This window comes from Elgaria multicarinata, chromosome 13 (assembly GCF_023053635.1).
Source record: "Elgaria multicarinata webbii isolate HBS135686 ecotype San Diego chromosome 13, rElgMul1.1.pri, whole genome shotgun sequence".
Taxonomy (NCBI): Eukaryota; Metazoa; Chordata; class Lepidosauria; order Squamata; family Anguidae; genus Elgaria; species Elgaria multicarinata.
In genome coordinates, this window is record NC_086183.1 from 1,092,242 (window position 1) to 1,112,352 (window position 20,111).

Genomic DNA, 20,111 nt, shown 5'->3' on the forward strand with positions numbered 1-20,111 from the left:
TCTTTCTGGCTCTAGGCAGAACTCTGCAAGCTCCAGTCCAGGTTTTGCAACAGTCGCAATATTTTGGCAGGATATTGTCTTAGGAGGTGGTACGAGTGGGGTGGGATTCCCTCCTGCTGGAGTTTGCACTAGATGCCTTTGCGAAGCAGGATGCATACATTTGGAGGAATGAGAACAGGGATGAAGGGGAAATCATTTGGGTGAACAGGGGCTGGAATCTCTGCACCAAAACCAGGAGCTTATTAATGTGCAAATTGCTCAGATATGATCACATTCTTCTTTTGCTCAGCATACCCAGGGAGCTGTGTGGGCTGATGGAATACAAACGAGCCCAGGCAGTTTTTCCAAGCAGTAATCCAGCTCTTTTGAGAAGGGTTCACTTCCCTCCACAAAATTTGGGGAACTATTAGGTACCTGCCTGGCTTTGGAAGGAGAACGTTTTTATAAATATATCTATCCAAACTGAAGGTACAAAAACTAGCAGAGGAAAAAACTTGTGCTGGGTAACTTTTTTGGAGTCTAACCAGAGTAGCAGAGAGAATTTCTCCAGGCAGCAATAAGCAACTGACAGCTCAGAGGTAAGAATTTTGCAATGTAATGCTTGTTTGGAGGGGATTGTTGCAAGGAGGGTTAGTGATCCAGTGTGCATACGCCAAATGGCTTGAGAAGAGCACACCTTGTGCAGTGTGGATCACACTTTGGGCAATGCTAGAAGCCACTGTAGTGCAGAACATGGAAGGTTTCTCACTATCATGCCAGGGACAGGATATTCCTAGCCTGATTCTGGCTCAGTGTTTAGGAAATTATTTGGAAATATTGATCATGTTCATAGATGATAGATCCAGAGTAAGAACCTTCTATGGAAAATCCTGTAAATGCTGTATGAGGCGTCTTTGCTATGGTTCCGCCAGTCCTTTCTGTCAGCATTAGCATAGAGCCTCTTTTACCTGATGGCCAATAACGTCCAATAAGATGCTTCAGAAGGGGAATGAGCTGAACAACTGTGGTGGTGATTACATATTGCATCTAATTGCATCCTATATATACCAGTTGCTGGGGAACATGGATGGGAGGGTGCTGTTGCACTTGTGTCCTGCTTGTGGCTACCTGGTTGACAGCTGGTGGGGCACGATGTGAACAGAGGGCTGGATTAAACGGACCCTTGGCCTGATCCAGCATCGGAGCTCTTCTTATGTTCTTGTGTCCCTAATTACATCCTCTGCATTAACTCCCAAATCCTGGGATGACATTCAAGAAAGGGCTCTGGGGGGGGAGAGGTTGAATCCAATACCTATTTACCGGGGAGTAAGCAATAATAATAATAATAACAACAACAACAACAACAACAACAACAACAAATTGTTACCCACCTCTCCCTCTGGATCAAGGTGAGGTACAACACAAATGCAAACACCATAAAATACATATAATTGATTAAAACATATAAAACTAATACATTATTAAAAGGCATCTTAAAATTCAACTGGGTAGGCCTGCTGGAAGAGATCAGTCTTTATGGCTTTATAAACACAGTAGGACTTACCTCTGAGTAAACATGCATAGGATTGTGCTGAAAGGTCTGCCAGTGAAGTTTAGAGAGGAGTAATAATTTTTAAGGGAGTTTGAGAGGTATGACAGGGCCAGTGTTGCCCATCGTGTACAAATGTACACCCCTTGCTTCACGTCCGTCTCTGGTTGAGCCTGACATGCTCTCTGACCAGGTATTCCGGTGCGATGAGTGTGCATCAAATGGCTGGGCCAGGCCACCTTCCCCTTTCTTATGCTGGAGAAAAACCTTTCTTAAATAATAAATTTTATTCATGGCTACCCTGAATGGGTTTTAGCCGAACAAAAACCTTTCTTAGAGAGCTTGAAGGTGGCCCAGCAGCAGAAGCAGCCCCCGCCTCCATGCTGTGTTGTACACATGTGTTTCTTTTGTCCCTGTGTTGCCTCAGTTTGAAGAGATTTTGTAGAAGTTCCATCGTGGGAGAACTGTGCACATCCTGAGCAATGAATGCCTCTCAGGCCTTCTCCAAAAAGAGCCCTTTGGCCTCAGTGGAGCGGTTTCCAGTATTGACTGGCTAATTGCCATGAGGGGAGCTTTGCTGCCCTGCAGTAGCTCACCAGATGCAAGACCAAGTCTGTGAAGGAGGCGTCCATTTGCACCAGGAGGAAAGGCAGCTGCTGCCCTGCTCTGAGGGCACAGCACCGCCTCCCCTCCCCCAGGGCAGACCCAGAATCCCCACCTGCCTTATTGTAGCATGAAATGTGATGAGTGAGGACAGAATCCAGACCTGCAGCAAGATCATCCACCCCTGAAAGAACCACACCTTGGCATCTGGGTGTGTGTGGCAAAATCCCAACACGAAGTGTGTGCCTTTGCCTGAACTGAGGCAGTCTGGCACTGGGACTGAGGCCAGGGGGAGCACCAAACAATGAGGCAAATAAATGGAAAGGAAACAAGTCCTGCTAGCAGATGATGGTTCTACTCTTGCAGGCAAAGGAAATGAGCAAGCATTAAAAAAAACTCACTGAGAAACAACAGGAAATTGTAAAATCTGGGCACAATTAAATTAGTTAAAGGAGGAAAATTCATCAATAGCCCATTTCCTTCCTTTTAACAACTCTAAAGCTGAGCCTGTGAGACATCTCTCCTCTCTTTCCCTGCCAATCACCCAACAAGATCACACATAAGTGAGCTCCACACTGGACTTAATGGTAAACCCTCAAGCATGATGCAGAACATGGCCCATCCCTACACACCCCAGCATGCTTTCCTATAAGCTAACAACCCCAAGTCATCCCAAGCTGATCTTTGCCATGCTGAACCAGTCTTGTGAACTTTATCAAGAGCCTTCAGAAAGCACAGTGACACAGGACAGAGGGAGTCATAGTCCGGGCATTCACAAGAGTAATTCAGTTGGATTCTATTCAAATCCACTGACGGTCCTTGCATACTGCTGTGCTCATGGACAAATTTGGTAGCTGCCTCCTGTAAGAGATTTGTGACCAGTCAATTTGAGTTCTTTTATATTGACTGTTGCTGAAACTACATTAGGGACGCTGGCATCCTGCCTGTGACAGGGATTTCCGTTGTGTCTTCCTCCTTTAATTTCCAGAGTGCTGCTGAGAAGCCTTGTGTCTGGCAGGCATTGGGAGCTGTGTCTGAGTTCTCAGGGCCTTCCTAGACGAGGCCTTAGCGCGCCTTCTGTCCCGGCTTCCCTGCTGTGCGTCCAGAAGACACAAAGGGGAATCCGGAGACAGGCCGCGCCGAGGCCTCCAACGCGCCATAAGCGAATTCGCTTATGGCGCGCCTTTTCCCCAGCTCCGGCCTCAGGCCGGAGCTGGGGAACATCTAGGGACTACCGCAGCTTTTCGCGGCTCCTCGCTTACTCGCGAGGAGCCACGAAAAGCCGCGGACCTGGCACAGCGCTCATAGGAGCGCTGTGCCCATAGGCGGGGGGGCGAAGGCTGGGAGGGTGGGTGCCAGGGTGGATGGCACGGGGGGAGGGTGGGTGCGATCGCGCCGCGCGCCGCCCGGGCATTGCCTGGCAAGGGGGGGCATTGCAATGCCGCCCCATGCCAGGCATTGCCCGGGCGCGGCCCTCCCCCTGTGCCACCCACTCTGGCACCCACCCTCCCAGCCTTCGCCCCCCCCCCCAGTAAAAAAAACCAAAAAAACCCCACTTACCTCTCCGGAGTCTTCGGGCCGCACCCGGCCCCTTTAAAATTAAAAAAAAATGGCGGACGCCGCAGGGACGCGACGTCCCTGCGCGTCGTGCGTGTGGTAGCCTGGGGGAGGCGCGCTAACTTCAGCGCGCCTTGGCCCCGCCTCCCTGCCGGTGTAAGCCAGCAGGTCTAGCAAGGCCCTTAGTCTCCTCCAGTTTTAGCTATCTACATAAAATGAAAGAAGTGGAAATGGGTCCAGGAGAGCATCCAGATAAGCTTTAACAAGTCTTCATAATTTTACTGATTATTGCCAGGGCAAGCATAGTGTGGTTCCACAAGAGCCATGCTAGATCAGACTAAAGGCTCATATAGTGGCCTCAGTGGGAAGCCCATGAGCAGGACATGAATGAAACTGCTGCCCCCTCCTGCCCATTTTCTCTAGCAACCAGTGACAGACAGCCTCTGACACTGGGGTCCTATATTGCCATCAGGGCTGGTAGCAATGGATGACCTTCTCCTCCTCTTCCATGAATTCATCTAATCCCCTTTTAGAGCCCTCAAAGTTGGTGGCCATCACTACATCCTGTGGTAGCAAATTTCATAGTTTAATGGTGCAATGTGTGAAGAAGTACTTCCTTTTATCTGTCCTGAAGCTCTCGCCATTCAGCTTCATTGTCTCCCTCTCTCAAGCATTATGGGAGAGGGAGAAAACCCTCTCCCTAGCCATTTTCTCCATACCCTGCATAATTGTGGGAACCTCTGTCATGTTCCCTTTTAGCTTTTTTTCCTTTCTTTTTTTGAAGTTGAAGGGCCACAAATGTTGTAACCTTCCCTCCTACGGGGGCCCCTCCAGCCCCTTGAACCTTTTCGGTTGCCCTTATTGGCATCTTTTCCAATTCTACAGTGTTATTTATGTGGGGACCAGAACTGTACACAAAATCCCAAGGCACAGCATCAGTTTGCATAAAGGCATTATGAGACTGGCAGTTTTGTTTTCAATTCCCTCCTCACTGATTTCCAACATGGAATCTGCCTTTTTTTACCCCCTAGGTCAATGTTTTCACCCAGCTGCAAACCTAAGGCCCCTCTTTTGGTCAGTTCAGCTGTCAATATATATGGAGTTAGGATTTCTTGCCCGACTGTACTTGACTTTACACTTGCATTTCTTTTACATCTTGTATAAAATCTGATCACTTTAGAATCAAATTACTACCAGCCTTCCAAAAAGAAGAGTGCAGCTCCATGCCTCCTAATAGCTGGTGAAGAAGCAGGGTCCTGGGGCATCTCACACAAAGTCAGTAGGTTTGAGGCAGCTCAGGATTCCAAACAAGCACTCCACCAATAATGTATTCAGCCTTTCCTCCTTCCAAACATTTTGTGATATTTGGGGTGGATGTAGTGTCTATTTATTTATCACATTTATATACCGCTCCATAGCCAAAGCTCTCTGGGTGGTCTACAAAAGTTAAAAACAGTGAACATTAAAAACAAATATACAAACATTTAAAAGCATAAAAACAGCAATATCATTTAAAACAACTATTCTGGGGTCAGTTAAAAAACTCAGCATATGTTGTTAAATGCTTGGGAGAAGAGAAAAGTCTTAACCTGGCACCGAAAAGATAACAATGTTGGCACCAGGCGAGCCTCGTTGGGGAGATCATTCCATAATTGGGGAGGCACCACTGAAAAGGCCCTCTCCCTTGTTGCCATCCTCCAAGCTTCCCTTGGAGTAGGAACTCAGAGGAGAACCTTAGATGTTGAGCATAGTGTATGGGTAGGTTCAAGTCGGGAGAGGCATTCCGTCAGGTATTGTGGTCCCAAGCCGTGTAAGTCTTTATAGGTTAAAACCAGCACCTTGAATTGGGCTCGGAAATGTATAGGCAGCCAATGCAAGTGGTCCAGAATCGGTCTTATATGTTCAAACCTTCTGGTTCTGGTTACCAATCTGGCTGCTGCATTTTGCACAAGCTGCAGCTTCCTAACCATCTTCAAAGGCAGCCCCACGTAGAGGGCATTGCAGTAATCTAATTTGGAGATTACCAGAGCATGGACAACTGAAGCCAGGTTATCGTTGTCCCGATAGGGGCATAGCTGGGCCACCAACCAAAGTTGGTAGAAGGCACTCCATGCCACCGAGGCCACATGAGCCTCAAGGGACAGAAATGGTTCTAGGAGAACCCCCAAGCTATGAACCTGTTCCTTCAGAGGTAGTGCAACCCCATCCAGAACAGGTTGAACATCCATTATCCAGCCAGAAGAAACACCCACTAGCAGTTTCAGTTTGGATTGCGTTTCAGTTTATTAGCCCTCATCCAGTCCATTGTCGCAGCCAGGCACTGGTTCAGCACATCCACAGCCTCACCTGATGAAGATGAAAAGGAGAAGTAGAGCTGTGTGTCATCAGCGTACTGATGACAACTCACTCCAAAACTCCAGATGACTGCACTCAATGGTTTCATATAAATGTTAAACAGCATGGGGAACAAGACTGACCCCCGTGGAATCCCATACTGGAGAACCCATGGGGCTGAGCAATTTCTCCCAAGCACCACCTTCTGGAGCCGACCAGCCAAGTAGGAGCGGAACCACTGCAATGCAGTACCTTCCACTCCCATCTCAGCCAGTCGTCCTAGAAGGATATCATGGTCTATGGTATTGAAAGCCGCTGAGAGATCAAGGAGAATCAACAGAGTCACACTCCCCCTGCCTTTCTCCCGACATAGGGATCCCAACTGAAATGGATCCAGATAATAATCACGCACTCAAGGACCTTGCCCATGAATGGAACATTTGCCTGTAGTTACTAAGATTTTCTGGGTCCAAGGAAGATTTCTTCAGGAGTGGTCTCACTACAGCCTCTTGTTGTGTCTATGATATCTGCCCCCACCCCACCCTGCTACTGTACTGGAAAGGAGAATGTGAAGTGTGGCTGAAACAAGAATGAAATAGAAGTAAGAGTTTGCTACAACTTTTTGCAAGTGATGCAAAGGCAAGAATGGGCCATGAACGCAAGGCTGCCCTAAGCAGCTGGGCCCTGCAGCTCAACACAGCAAATATGGGTGCAACACACAGGAGCCAGGGAAGGACATGGCGCTCGGCTAGCCTGCTGCAAACCCAGCTGTCAGCATTTTTGTCCTGTGTTTCAGTTTATAGTTTAGGATTTTACAGAGCGCCTATCAAAACCAAATGTAGACCTTCTGGGTAGGAAACACAATGAAGCCCTGCCTGCTTTTATGGCATGGGGGATTAAGCAGAACAAAGTACTTTTTCGGCATCATATGTACACAGAGGAGGCTCCCCGGCACATGGCTTTTTCTCTGGTTTCAGTGACCTCATGAACCAAGGGAGGCAAAAGAGAATGGCTATCATGTGTATCTCTCTCCCCCTCCTCAGTGTGCAAAGCAGGATCTTGACCCCAGAAGAGGAGAGAGGTGATCTGCCAGAGGGGATGAAAGGGGTCAGTCAAAGGGCTGCTGCTAAAGAATGAAGATTCCATGGAGGCTTCCCACGAGGTAGAGGCATCTTTCCACAGAATCATACAGATTCCCGATTGGCCCACAGCACTAGTTTAAGTTACAAGTGACGGGCTGGAGCTCAAGTTAGCCTTGAAGCCGTCCCCTGTGTCTTGGGATTTTTCTTCTCAAAATCCAGGTGTGGAGGAGACAGTTACTGAATGGGAGGAAAATGCACTCTGCACATGCTCAAATGAATCTGCTACTTTGTTGTTACTTCACATGTAGCAGAACTGAAAGAAGTTCCAGAGTTTGCAAGCATCGTGGGGATTCACCAGCCAGGCTGTGCGTGGTGGCGGCTGGGCTTGCAAAGTCCAGCAGTGCTGGCAGATCCAGGCCATCCCCTGGCCATACGTCACTCTGGAGACATGCCCTGAAGTGCCAGGAGCAGCACGAACTGTGGGAAATGCCCCTTGTCTCCTTTCAAATGCACACTAGCACCAATATTGGGGACACCACAACATGCAGTCAGAGAATGAGCCCTGGTAGTCTCATAGTCACTTTAAGCAGCAGTGCCTTGACTTGCTCCTTCATTACCATGGGCACTGGAATTGTTTGTGTGCTACACCAGTGAAGAGATGTTCCAATGTCATCTATCTACTTCAACGTCTTAGGGAGAGAGCAAAGCAAAGTGGAAATTGCTGGGTGGAAACATGGGATGTATCACCATGTAAAGCTGACACTGTTCTTGTTTAGCTTTCAAGAATTTATTAAAATCTCTACTTATGAGAGCAGTTTATTTATTGATTCTCAAGAGGGTTGTTTCGCCAGAAGGTTCATGTTTCTGCACCAAATCATTTTCTAGGCAATGAGGTCTATAAGGAGCTCATGCAGCAACTTTGGGGCCAAAGAAACAAGGGGAGCAGCAGTCAGCTCAGAAATGGAACTGCAAAGGCAGCTGGTAAGCAAGGCAGGACTCCAGCGCCACTGATGTGCCACTATGTGGTGTTCTGCAGTGGCCCCACAGTGGCTTCTGAATGTTTCTAACGTCTTACAAACACATTTGTTGGTGTTATTTACGCAAACCGTGAGGTCTCATCCCAAGGGCAATCCTGGGCCAATCTACACTAGCGTTTTACCCTGGTACTGTAACATCTGGCTGACATCTGGGCTATACAACGTGCTTCCTAACCCATTTTCCTGTTGTTGTTTCTCCTTCAATATTCAGGTCCCACCCACCCCCAAACTACTTTTATGAAGGTTTTTTTCATTTCTCGTGGTTTCTGTGAACTACAAAGACATGCGTTCAAATCTAGTGCTATTATAACTTATTGTGGGAGTGGCTTTAAAGCTATTTTGCAATGTTCCCCCCCTCCCATGGCAGCATTTACACAATCCACCTCCTTTTGTTCCCTTAAACTGATTTTCATGGGATTTACAGGTAAGAAATCTATGATTATTATTTTTGTAACCCATCTTTCACAGTGCATTTACCCTGCGCATTTTATGCAAAGGTGTTTATGCAGGTAACGGACTCAGAAACAGCAGCAACCCTGAAACAGAAGCGTGCCCTCCCATTTCTTCCACAATTGTAGAAGTATGCTGTCTCATGTGGCAGTTAATCACACTATAAACACAAACAATAAAAGACATGTGGCCATTCAAAGTCCTCCTACTTCTCCTGCAATTACAACAGTATGTGGCACTTGGTTGCATGATAAAAGCAGTTGATACTGCACTGCATTAATTACTGTGCCCCCCTGAGCAGCAAGCACATTTTGAAAAAATGACAAGCGTATGTGCTTCACAAACAAAGGCTGTAATGTAGATTCTCTCCCTGTGATGGGGAAAGAAAATGGGGAAAGGAAAAGTCAGTTGTCCAGCGGGCCAATTATTTATTTTATTTATTTAAAATATTTTTATGCTGCTTTTCAAGGCAAATTCTCCACAAGGCCTTATCTCTTGAGCCTACTAACCTAACAGAACTTACCCTGGGTCCATGAGCAGGCCCTCTGTGGCCAATCGTAGGGCCTGGGCAGGTTCCTAGAAGTGTAGGTGGTCCTGCCAATCAGCTGCTCCCAAGCTTTTTCAGGTTTCATTGGAGATGGCCAGCAGCATTTGAAATACCGTGGCACTGAAAAGCTGTGGCTGAATGGGCGCTGTACGCTCCGACTGCCACCACCAGCAATGGACAGCAGCATTCCGAACTAGTTGACATTTCTAAATGACGGGTAACTGTGGGGCGGTCTAAATGCTCGGAAAGCCCCAGGGTGGGTGTGCAGCAGCGCCGCATTGAGCATATGACGCCGCTGCAAACGCACACCCACCCCATGGCTGTCCGCTGAAGCTGCAGAGAAAAAAAGTTGGGGACTTAACCCAACTTTTTTCTCCGGAGCGAGGGGAAAATGCACAAGATGGCATCAAGACAACCCCCTCACCTCGCTCCGGAGTCACACTGGAGGCATGGAAGGGCGGTGCCTGGTGGAAGGCGCCCTGCAATTGGTCACCTTCCACCAGGAAGAGGGCAGGGGTGGCCACCCAGAAACCCCCCACTCCCTCCTTGGCATTGGGATTACCTGAGGCCACCCTGGGGGAGAGAAAGGGCGGAGTTTCAGAGGGATGTGGTGCCAACCCGTTGTTGTGAAGACACCCCCTGTGTCAAAGACAGAGGGAGAGACAAAACTCCAGTGGATGTGCAGCTTTGATGTGTGCAACATTGATGTGGCAAAGCTGTAATTTCTTGCCTTCTTATTTCAAGCCTTCCTTCCTTGCTCAAGGCTGACCCTCCTGCTGTTTTCTGGCAAATCCAGTTGCTACCCACTGATTCAGACCAGGGCCCCGTCTATATGACAACAGGATTGCTCCTCATCAAATATAAACCCAAATTTTCATTGATTCTAATCTAGTTAAAGAGCACCACACTGCAGCAGCAACAGTGATTTATTTCCTGAATTTTTTTTTATAGTGCAGTTATTAATGTGCATGTGTGCAGTATCACATTATCACATATACGATGCTATAGAGTAGAGACAAACGAAGCTATAAATCTTAGCTGCGGGGCTTCACAGATTCATAGACGAGGGGGAAAGGAACGAGGCAGCAGAGGAGGACGCGAGCAGGGGACTCAACAGGTCTCCTGTCTCTCGCTGCCCATTCCCCCCACTTTGTTTTCATTTTAAATGCTCCATCTTAATCCAACATGAAAACGGCAGGAAGGAACGAGACAGCCAGAGGACATAAGTGGGAAGCCAGGGAATCAGCCAATCACCTTGTCCTACCCTCAAAGCTCCGCCCACATGTTAAAATGCGATTTAACTCCCCCAAAGACACAGCCATAATGCGGTGCAAACTCAGACGTGATCCAAAAGTCATGGTAAAGCGCAAATGCGAATATGCGCATTATTGAGTTGAAAACCCAGCGCTATGGCAAATGGATGGCTGCGTCATATGTCCTGAAAAGTGAATATGTGCATTTAGGTTGGGGTAAACAAGCTGTATAGACAAGCTGTATAGACAAGCTGAATCTTGAGGTTGGGGACCATCAAATGGTGGGATTTTTTCCTGCCACGTGAGCTCCCCTGCCCCCATTTGTTACTACAAAGACATACCCAGCACTGTTCCTCCATCTCACTCTTCACATGGACAGACTAGTTGCTTTTTTCTTCACATGCCTTGCCATGGAGGAGGGGGAAGTGACCAGGCCCTCATCTATACAACAGCTGAATGGCTTCTCATTAATTTTTAACCCAATTTTTAGCTGATTTGAATTAGTCAACAAGTGTCACACTGCAGCAGCAACAGCACATATATATATAATATTATATATATATATATATATATATATATATATATATATATATATATATATATCGTACTTGATGCTGCACATCCACAACAAAGGAGGGACGAGCAAAACAATACATTGTATATGTGGAGACTGTTTTTCTAGTCTGGCTGTGCAGACACACCCAGGGAGTTTGGATGCCAAGTCCAGCCCAGCCTTGGGCGGTGGGTGTGGGTGGGATTCGGCAGAGAGAGGGGCTTTTGTGCAGGCCCCTTTGATCCGCCCTGCTCCCAGCGGACTGAGGGCCTCTCAGACAAACACCGCAGGCCCAGAGCGAGCCTTTTCCTCAGGACCGTTCCAAGGGCTGGCCCTGGCAAGCCGCTCGCTCCAGACCAGCCTCTGCCTCCTTGCCAGCGGGCCCTCTGCTGCCCCGGGGGTCATTGCCCGCCCCATCCCAAACCCAGAGGAACAGGAGGCCCTCTCTGGATGTGACCCTCCCCCCAGAGCCTCTGAGAGGAATTTTATCAGGGGGTACAAAGTTTCTTTTGGGGCCCTTCTCTTCTCCATTAGTCATTCTGTTTTTATCCACTATGGTTTTATGCCATGAGCTGCAGCCTGTAACATCAAAAAGGGTATGGAAGACAAGAGAGGGGTGGAGTGGAGCGCTCTGTTAATTTTGTGCATTTAAGGCCTTATGCTCTTATACGCCCTCCACGATAAATATAAATAAATATAAATAAATATAAATAAAATAAAAGAGGATCAGAGATAAGAAAGCACATTTGATTTGAACATCTTTATTTATGCTACAATACAGATAAGGAGAAAGAATTCACATTGAAACATCCTTTTATATTGCAATGCAGATCAGATCATCAGAAGACATTAGTTTAAAAAAAAGGTAGATAAAATTACTATTTGCTTTTTTTTTTTTTTTTTTAAAGAGCTTTCCTGGCCTTTTTTTGTGAAAATGTTTGAATTACAGCATGAAAATTAATTGTTCTGGCAATGTTTGATTCAATACTTAGCCTCGCCAAATCCACAAGATGTTCCTGAGACATTGTAGACCTTAAATAATTCTTAATTAGCTTAAGTTTGCTAAATGACCTCTCTCCAGAAGCTACTGTTGTTGGAACTGTGTTAATAGTATTAAGCTAACACAAACATTTGGAAACAGGTCACCAAGTCTGTTAACAATTTCAACAGATCTAATGGCTTTAACTGTGCATTTTTAAATTTTGCTTTATGTACTGAGGGTAAATGTTGCATTTCTTTTCCAAAATCATCACCATTAAGGTCAACAGGATATTGCTCTGATAAAGATAAAGCTTTTCTCTCCACATCTCTTTCGGACATGGTGAGATATTTCCACAAGAAATCAAGGAGTGCTTAAAAAAGGAGTGCTCTGAGCCAGGTCCTCTTGGCCTCCTACTTCTTTGCCGTTTAGGCCAAACTGAGGAGAAATCTCCCGCCCAAATGGAAGCCCCCACTGATCCACTCCGGACTGCTAGATCCCAGTCACAACAGGCCTGACCAACAGATCCCCGATCTCTCTGCTCTAAAGAGCTGGGGGCAATACATAAGCATTTGTAAAGTGATGCACACTGGAGCAAAGCATCCCAACATCACATATACACTGATGGGATCTGAGCCTGTGGTGAAAAAACCTTCCTGACTGTTAGAGCAGTACGACAATGGAACAGGGAAGTTGTGGGCTCTCCCACACTGGAGGCCTTTAAGAGGCAGCTGGACAACCATCTGCCAGGGATGCTGTAGGGTGGATTCCAGCATTGAGCTGGGGGTTGGACTCGATGGCCTTAGAGGACCCTTCCAACTCTACTATTCTATGATTCTATGGTTCTATGACTTCTCTATGAGGAAAGGTTATCAAATCTGGGACTAGTCACCTCTGCATATCATCCTGTCCTCATGGTTTATCTGCTTTGGGAGAATGAGAATTTCACTTGCAATTTCTGCATCCTTAGGGAGGATGTGGCGTTAAGGCTTGTGAACCTTAACTCCCAATTTCCCTGCTTTTTGGTGCATGGTTGGAAACTGTAGAGCCTTAACATTGTTTTTGTAAACTGTAGGCTTTTTGTCTAATGAATAATGGATGATAATTTGTACAAATTATGATATATAAAACTATGTAGGCTTACACAAAATGTGAATACTAGTCTTCACACAATATATGCAAACATTTTCTGAGATCCCAGAAAATTTCCAGCTCCCCTCCTTTGGGGGGCCCTTTTTGACCCTGGGCCCAGGTACAATGTACCCCCTGCCCCCTCTCATGGGCCCTGCCCCCCCACACACGCCTCCCTCCCTCCCTCTGTCCCTCCAGCCCGGGCTTCCTGCTCCAGGGAAGGGGGAGGATTCATTGCATCCAGAGGGAGCCAGGCTGTGCCTGACATTGGCGCACTGCACACTTCCAGCTGCATGGAAGTGAGCAGCAGTTTCCACTCACAACTCGAACCTGCCTGCCTGCCTGCCTGCCTGCCTGTTGCTGCAGCGCCGGCTGTGGCGAGCTCCCACCCCGGGGCCCCATCCTTCCCCCTCTGCCTCCCAGCCTCCTTTCTTCTGACCAATCTGTTCCTTCCCGCTATTTTCACTTTCAATTTTACAACAACAAAGATGGTGAACGGGCAGCAAGCAAGGTAGCTGATAGGTGGGAAGGCAGGAAATCGGCCAATCACATCAAAGCTACGCTCACATCTCAAAATGTGATTTAACTCCAAGGACACATAACCCAAATGCGATGCAAAGTTGGACATTAACCCAAAAGTTGCGGTAAATCAGAAATGCAACTATGCGCATTACCGTGGGTAAAAGCCGCCGCTGTGGCAAATAGAGGGCTGCGTCTGTCATGGGCTGGGCCCATCGTCCCTTTAAGAAAACATCTTTGCTTTATCCCGGAGAGAAGGAGATGGGTTTCTTTGTGTCCAGAAGGGAGTAGCAAGCTAAATGCCAAGGCCACGCTTTTGCAAGAAGCGCCTGGCATCTGATAATGCCTCCCCGGGCTGGTACCGGGAGAGAGTAACAAGTTGCAGCTGTGCAATGCCTGAGAGCATCCCCCCTCCCTTCAGGTGAGGTGTGGGTTGCTAGGGGGTTTCAATTGGTCAGGGTGGGTCTGGTGACCAAGGGGGTCCCAGAAAGAGATAAAAGCTTGGGCACCCAAGGGTCCGGTCTCTTTCCTGTGGGTGTTGGAGTCCAGTGCGTGCATGTGTGAGCAAGGAGCATCCAGGCTGGGCCAGCTGGATTGCGGAGCTCCGCATGGCACTGAGGGAAGGAGTCTAGTTCGAGTGGCAGAGTGCAGGACACGGAATAATGGGCTCAAGTTACAGGAAGCCAGATTCCAGCTGGACATCAAGAAAAACTTCCTGACTGTTAGAGCAGTACGACAATGGAATCAGTTACCTAGGGAGGTTGTGGGCTCTCCCACACTAGAGGCATTGAAGAGGCAGCTGGACAAGCATCTGTCAGGGATGCTTTAAGGCGGATTCCTGCATTGAGCAGGGGATTGGACTCGATGGCCTTGTAGGCCCCTTCCAATTCTGCTATTCTATGATTCTATGATAGCCGAGTAGAAGTGAGCAACAGAGGTTGAGTCGTAGTGTTAAGTGTTTGTTATGTTTTAGAATAGGTTTGGGTACAAGTGGGCAAGGGACCTTGCCGGGTTTACGGCTGGTGGGTGGTGTGGCGTTACACCCCACAAGTCAATTCCCAAAAGGTATGCCTGCAGTTTGTAAGTCTGTGGTTTTTAGAATGTTGGCCTGAGTGGGCGGAGTTAGAATGTCTTGGGAGGGGGGAGGAGTGATATATAAGGGAATGACTGAGGGGATTGTGAGTTCTTGTTCTTGTTCTTGTTCTGTTCTTGTTCTAGTCTGTCTTGTTCAGTTCTATGCTGTTCTGTTCTGTTCTTTCCAGGGAGACTTGTTAGGGACTCTTAGAGTCTGTAGTGCTCTCTGTATTTATAGTACTTAAGTTCTGGGAAATTTGAGAGTCAGTGTAGTGAGTGGTGTCTTTAGAGTGTGGTGTGCACGTAGTGGAAGTATATAATTCAATACTGATAATAAAGAAAGTTCAAGAGTGATTGTGTGAGTGAAAGGAAAGCGCGAATGTGAGGGTGACAGGATTGTATGAAAGGTTTCAAAAAGGTTTTTAAATGTTGTTATTTGAAACAAAGCTTATGAACTTTTAAAAATAAATTTTGATTGTTTATTTTAAAAACTACCACGAAAATCCCACGTGTCTGTTTGGCATTTATCGTCTTAAGTTTACATCATTCAGCACCCACTCTGACAATAATTCACTTCAACAGATATAACTTTCAGCGCATTATTATATATATTAAATCCTTCTCCATTTTAAACCCCTTTCTCCACATAGTTTGGAGGAAGGTGGGCTTTATCCCTTGCCTCAGGCGTATCAAGTGGTGGTGCTTGGCTTGAGCAGGGAGCAGCCTCGGCCGGGTCTGTTGTTCAGAGCCTGTGCTGCCCCATAATAAGTGGTGGCAGACGTGAGGTCTGGTGTTCAGAGCCTGTGTCGTGGCAGGTGGTGAGTGGTGAGTGAGTGCGAATCCAATTGGTTTGAGTGTGTAAAGGGGGAGGGGAAGGTATTAGTCCCTGCTGTGTCATTCCTTTGTCTGTGTTTTTCCCCCAAAACCTCTTACGTGTCACCTTAATGTGTGGACCCTTACAGAAGTGTGTTTCTGTGAAGAATAAAAGTGTTTGGTCCCTATCTCCTGTGTGGTGTCGTTCCTTGAGAACCTAGACTCCCAAAGGGTTAAAAAGCGGCAGTGAAGGGGCGTGTGTCTGGGTTGGCTGAGCCAGACCCCCCTTCTCCGGCCGGGGAATTGCTGAGTCAAGCCTTGCGGTTCCATCGCTTAGTTGGCAGTGGTGGGATCTAGTCAAAAGTTCTCAAGGAACAGGTGTGAGTGTGGGGAGAGAAGGATTACTTTGGTCAAAAGTACCCAAACAGTTACAGCATAGGACCAGACAGTAGGATGCAGGCAAGAGGAGGAGTCCCGGAACGTGAGCTGGTTTTGCCGCTGGACGGTGGGCAAGGGAGTGGAGTGTCATCATCAGTGGCAGTTAACGCTCGGGCAGGGAGTAGCGGAAAATCATCTGGGCGCCCCCCACAGAGAGCGAGTCATGAAGAGGCAGAAAGCGAAAGTGATCAAGACGAGGAGATCACAGAAGAACAAGAAAGGCAGTGGGTGCGAAGAATGATGAAATGTGCCGAGCGCCTACAGAAAAAGCAACTAAAAGCCCTTGAGTTGCAGGTCAGGGCCATGCAAGTCCAACTGCAGAGCCTGGTGGGACTGCAAAGGCGTCCCGCTTTTGACCGAAAGCTGATTCCGGTGTACAGAGGCCAACAGGACATTATGAATTATTTGGCACTGTTTGAAATGGCCTGTGAAGATCAGGGGGCCCCATGGTTGCAGTGGATGCCGGTGTTGCGGGCGCAAGTGGGCGGAGACCTGTCTGATTTGCTGGGGATGGTCCCCGCGCTGAAGCAAATGACTATGAAAAGTTTAAACAAATTGTTTGTTAGATTTTGTTTTATCTCATTTTTGTGGGTGTGTCTTTATATGTTTTATATTTTGTTTTTTTAGTGTTTTTTATTTACTGGTGTTTGGAAATAATAAAAAGATTGAAACCAAGAAAAGTTTAAACAAACAGTGCGGCAGCGATTCGCATTGTCTGCTGAGAATTGCTGGCAGAAGTACCGGGACTTGAAATGCGAAAACAACGAAAGCTGTGTGGCCTTTGCATTGTGAGTGGAGAAAGTGCTTGGGGCATGGACGGACGCCGGGGAGTTTGACACCTATGTCAAGTTGGTGGAGGCTCTGAATTTAGAGCAGTTCTACGCAAGCCTTCCAGAAGGCCGCGCAGCCCTGGTGAGTGATCACTGTCCAAAGTCTCTGCATGAAGCAGCGCTGCTGGCCAACCAAATGGGGGTGTACCAGCATTGAGAGGCGGAGAGTCAGAGTTGGCCAAAGTGTCCAGGAGCTGGGTTAACAGCAGCTGCAGCAGCGGGTGCATTTCGAAGTTCCCCTCAGTCGTGTGCAACCTGGCCAAGTCGGCGGGAGCGGAATGCGGAGAGTCTGAATGAGCGAGCCGCGTTGGCGCCGACAGTGTGGCTACTTTTGTCGAGAACTGGGACACATGAAACGTGAGTGCCCAAAGTTACTGGCTCGGAGGCAGGACATTGGAAGTGTGTGACCCAAAGTGGGCCAACTTCAGGCCGGCAAAGTGCAAGAGGAGGAGGAAGATTGGGAGAAGGACAAGCAAGAAGGAGGTGGTGATGAAGGACAATCAGCTCTGACCTCTGAGGGGGAAGCGACCCAGGCGGGAGCTCCCCAAGGACATCGAGCGGCTCGTCTGGTGTAAGGCGGACCCTCTATGGGGTTTCTCCGAGCCAAAAATGTGAACGTAAAGTGGGGACGTCGTTCGGGAGCCGTGGACTGGAGTCAAATGGAGTGGTGAACTTTGGAGTTGTCGAAGCTGTAGCCCGAGACTGTTGTTCCTTTAGGGGCGGTTGCAGAGCTCTGGAGGGAGGGAGAGATGTTGCCCGGTGCCCCGGAAGCAGGACCTCTTTCTGCTGTTGCTTTGGCAAAGTGTGGAGGGGGAAGCAGCTTTTCAAGACATTGGGGGGCAGAGGGTGTTAATTGAAAGATCAATGGTTGAGTCTCTGCAGCTGGGTGTATCGACAGTAATTGAGGACGGGGTGGAATAAAAAGTGTGGCAACTGCTGAAAATGGGTTGGGAGTGAAAAAGTTTACAGTTGGGCAGACTTCAGTCTGGGTTGACAGATGTTGAATCTGGAACTTTGTGGGGAGGAATGTGCGGGAGCAATCTGGTGCTTTTGGGTGCTGAAGGGGTGACTGCGATCACATTACGAGGGCTAACCCACTTCACCGTTCATTTTCGGGTGAAATATAGCTTCTTCCCTAACCTCGACCCATGTAGGGGTGGAGTTTGACTCCGGGTCCTGGTGGTAGCTGGACGGTGTTTGGGGAAACATAAGTGAGTACCCTGGTGGGGAGGGGGCTTACGGAGGGCTGTGTTTAGGCCATTTCTGAGGGAAATTTGTACCCCCACCACTCACCCTTCGGGGGAGTTAGTGGACCTGCTTTGGGGGAGGGAGCAAGAATATTGGTTTCACTTTGGGAATTCCTGCTGGAGGAGGCGGGAGGAATGTAACAGGGAGATGTGTTGCCCTGGTTGAGGGACGCCGCTGAAGGGGTGCTGTGGCAACCCTGGGAGTGGGGGAAAGTCAACTTCGGGCAAGGGAGGGGCTGCCTGTTTGGGAGGCAAATCATCTGGGTTCTGGGGAAGGCCCTGAAGGGGTCACTTAGGCAGCTCTGGGAGGCGGGTGAATTTCAACCCTTTGCCTTGAAGTAAGGGAAGGTTACCCTGTTTGGGGAGGTGAGTTAGAAAAAGATCATGTCAGTTGGGGGGATGCCACTGAAGGGACGGCTTAGGCAGTCCTGGGGGTGGGGGAAGTTCAACCGGTTGCCTCTGAGTAGGGGAGGGTTTGCCCTGCTGTTGGGGAAAGTAATTTTGTTTCTTCAGCAACCTTGGCCACTTCACTGTCACTCCTGCTTCCAGAATATTTATGAATAAGTTGCAAAGCACTGGTCCCAAAACAAATCCCTGTGGGACCCCACTGTTTACATCCCTCCATTGAGAGGGAATTTACCATTTATTTCTACTCTCTGCTTTCTGTTCCTTAACCAGTTACTGATCCAAAGCACCAGTGTTTTGTAATCTGCACTAATTTCCAGTCCCAATTGAATTTATTTATTTATTTTATTTATTTATTAGATTTTTATACCGCCCAATAGCCGAAGCTCTCTGGGCAGTTCACAAAAATTAAAACCACAATAAAACACCCAACAGGTTAAAAACACAATTACGAAATACAGTATAAAAAGCGCAACCAGGATAAAACCACACAGTAAAATTGATATAAGATTAAAATACAGAGTTAAAACAGTAAAATTTAAATTTAAGTTAAAATTAAGTGTTAAAATACTGAGTGAATAAAAAGGTCTTCAGCTGGCAACGAAAGCAGTACAGTGTAGGCGCCAGGCGGACCTCTCTGGGGAGCTCGTTCCACAACCGGGGTGCCACAGCGGAGAAAGCCTGATATTCTGATATTAACTTTTAAAGCCGTAAACAGCTTGGAGACAAGCTATTTGAAGGATCATCACCTTCCATATATACCTGCCTGGATGCTAAGAGCATCTTTGAGACCTTCCTCCAGGTGTGCCCCTACCAAATGAGGTGGTGGCTACTAAGGAGAGCATTTTTTCTAGTGGGGCACCTGCTTCTGGAATGCTCTCCCCAGAAAGGTTCACTTCGTCCCTGAGTTGTGGTCTTTTTGGTGCCAGGTGAAGACCTCCTTATTCTTCCAGGCTTTTTAGGTTTTAAAACATGTGTTGTTGTGTTTTTGATCTTTACACTACTGCTGGCTTTTACTTTGGGGTTTGTTTGTTTTTACTTTGGTTTATTCTGTTTTAAATTTTAATGGTTTTTTATATTATGTTGTATTTTATGTTGTATTGTTGTATTGTATGTTTTTAAGTTTTGTGAACATTCAGAAAGCTTCAGCTACTGGGCAGTATAGAAATGTAATTAAATATAGCCAGCCAAACAGGGGGATGTTGAGATAAAGAAAAGAGGAGACTGTCTCCCTGCTGCAGCCAGTCTTATCCCTCCAATCCCCTACAGCCACAAGGCAGACTTTGGTAGCAGGGGCACAGGCAGGCACACCATCTCTAACAGCCTACCATCAGGCCTGGCTAAGTCCATGGCTAAAATCTGCATTCAGGAATCTTCTTGACTCCTGATGCAGTACATTAGCAACAAGCAATGGTGCTATTCAAAAATTCATGCACCTGAGGATTCTCCAAAATTCATGCACCTGAGGGGCTGCGGAAGGTCTAGCCCGTTCTACGGCTTTTCCTGGCTACGCGGCTTACTCGCAAGTAGCTGAGAGAAGCTGTGCCCATCGGGCCGGGGGAGGGAATCACAGGGAGGGAGAGATCAGGGCCGGGGGGGGGGGGGAGAGCGGACCCAGCGGGAGAGATGGTGGGAAGAGCAGGTGGGGAGATTGCGGCCAGGGGGAGGGAGGTCGCAGCCAGGGGGGATCAGGGATCGCGGGGGAATCGAGGGCAGGGGGGAGTTGGGAAC

General features: G+C 47.8%; 1 protein-coding gene across 3 annotated transcripts in view; it reads left to right on the forward strand.

Moving 5' to 3' along the window:
• The first annotated feature begins 511 nt into the window (after positions 1 to 511).
• RSPO1 (R-spondin 1) overlaps positions 512 to 20,111 on the forward strand; it is a 35,749-nt gene continuing 16,149 nt past the window's right edge. Inside the window, exon 1 of one of the 3 annotated variants that reach the window (XM_063140198.1) lies at positions 512 to 578. The gene's annotated coding sequence lies outside the window, so the exon portion shown is untranslated. Of the gene's footprint in view, positions 579 to 16,929; positions 17,940 to 20,111 lie in introns of those variants that run through there. The other 2 variants (XM_063140197.1, XM_063140199.1) reach the window with 2 other exon arrangements.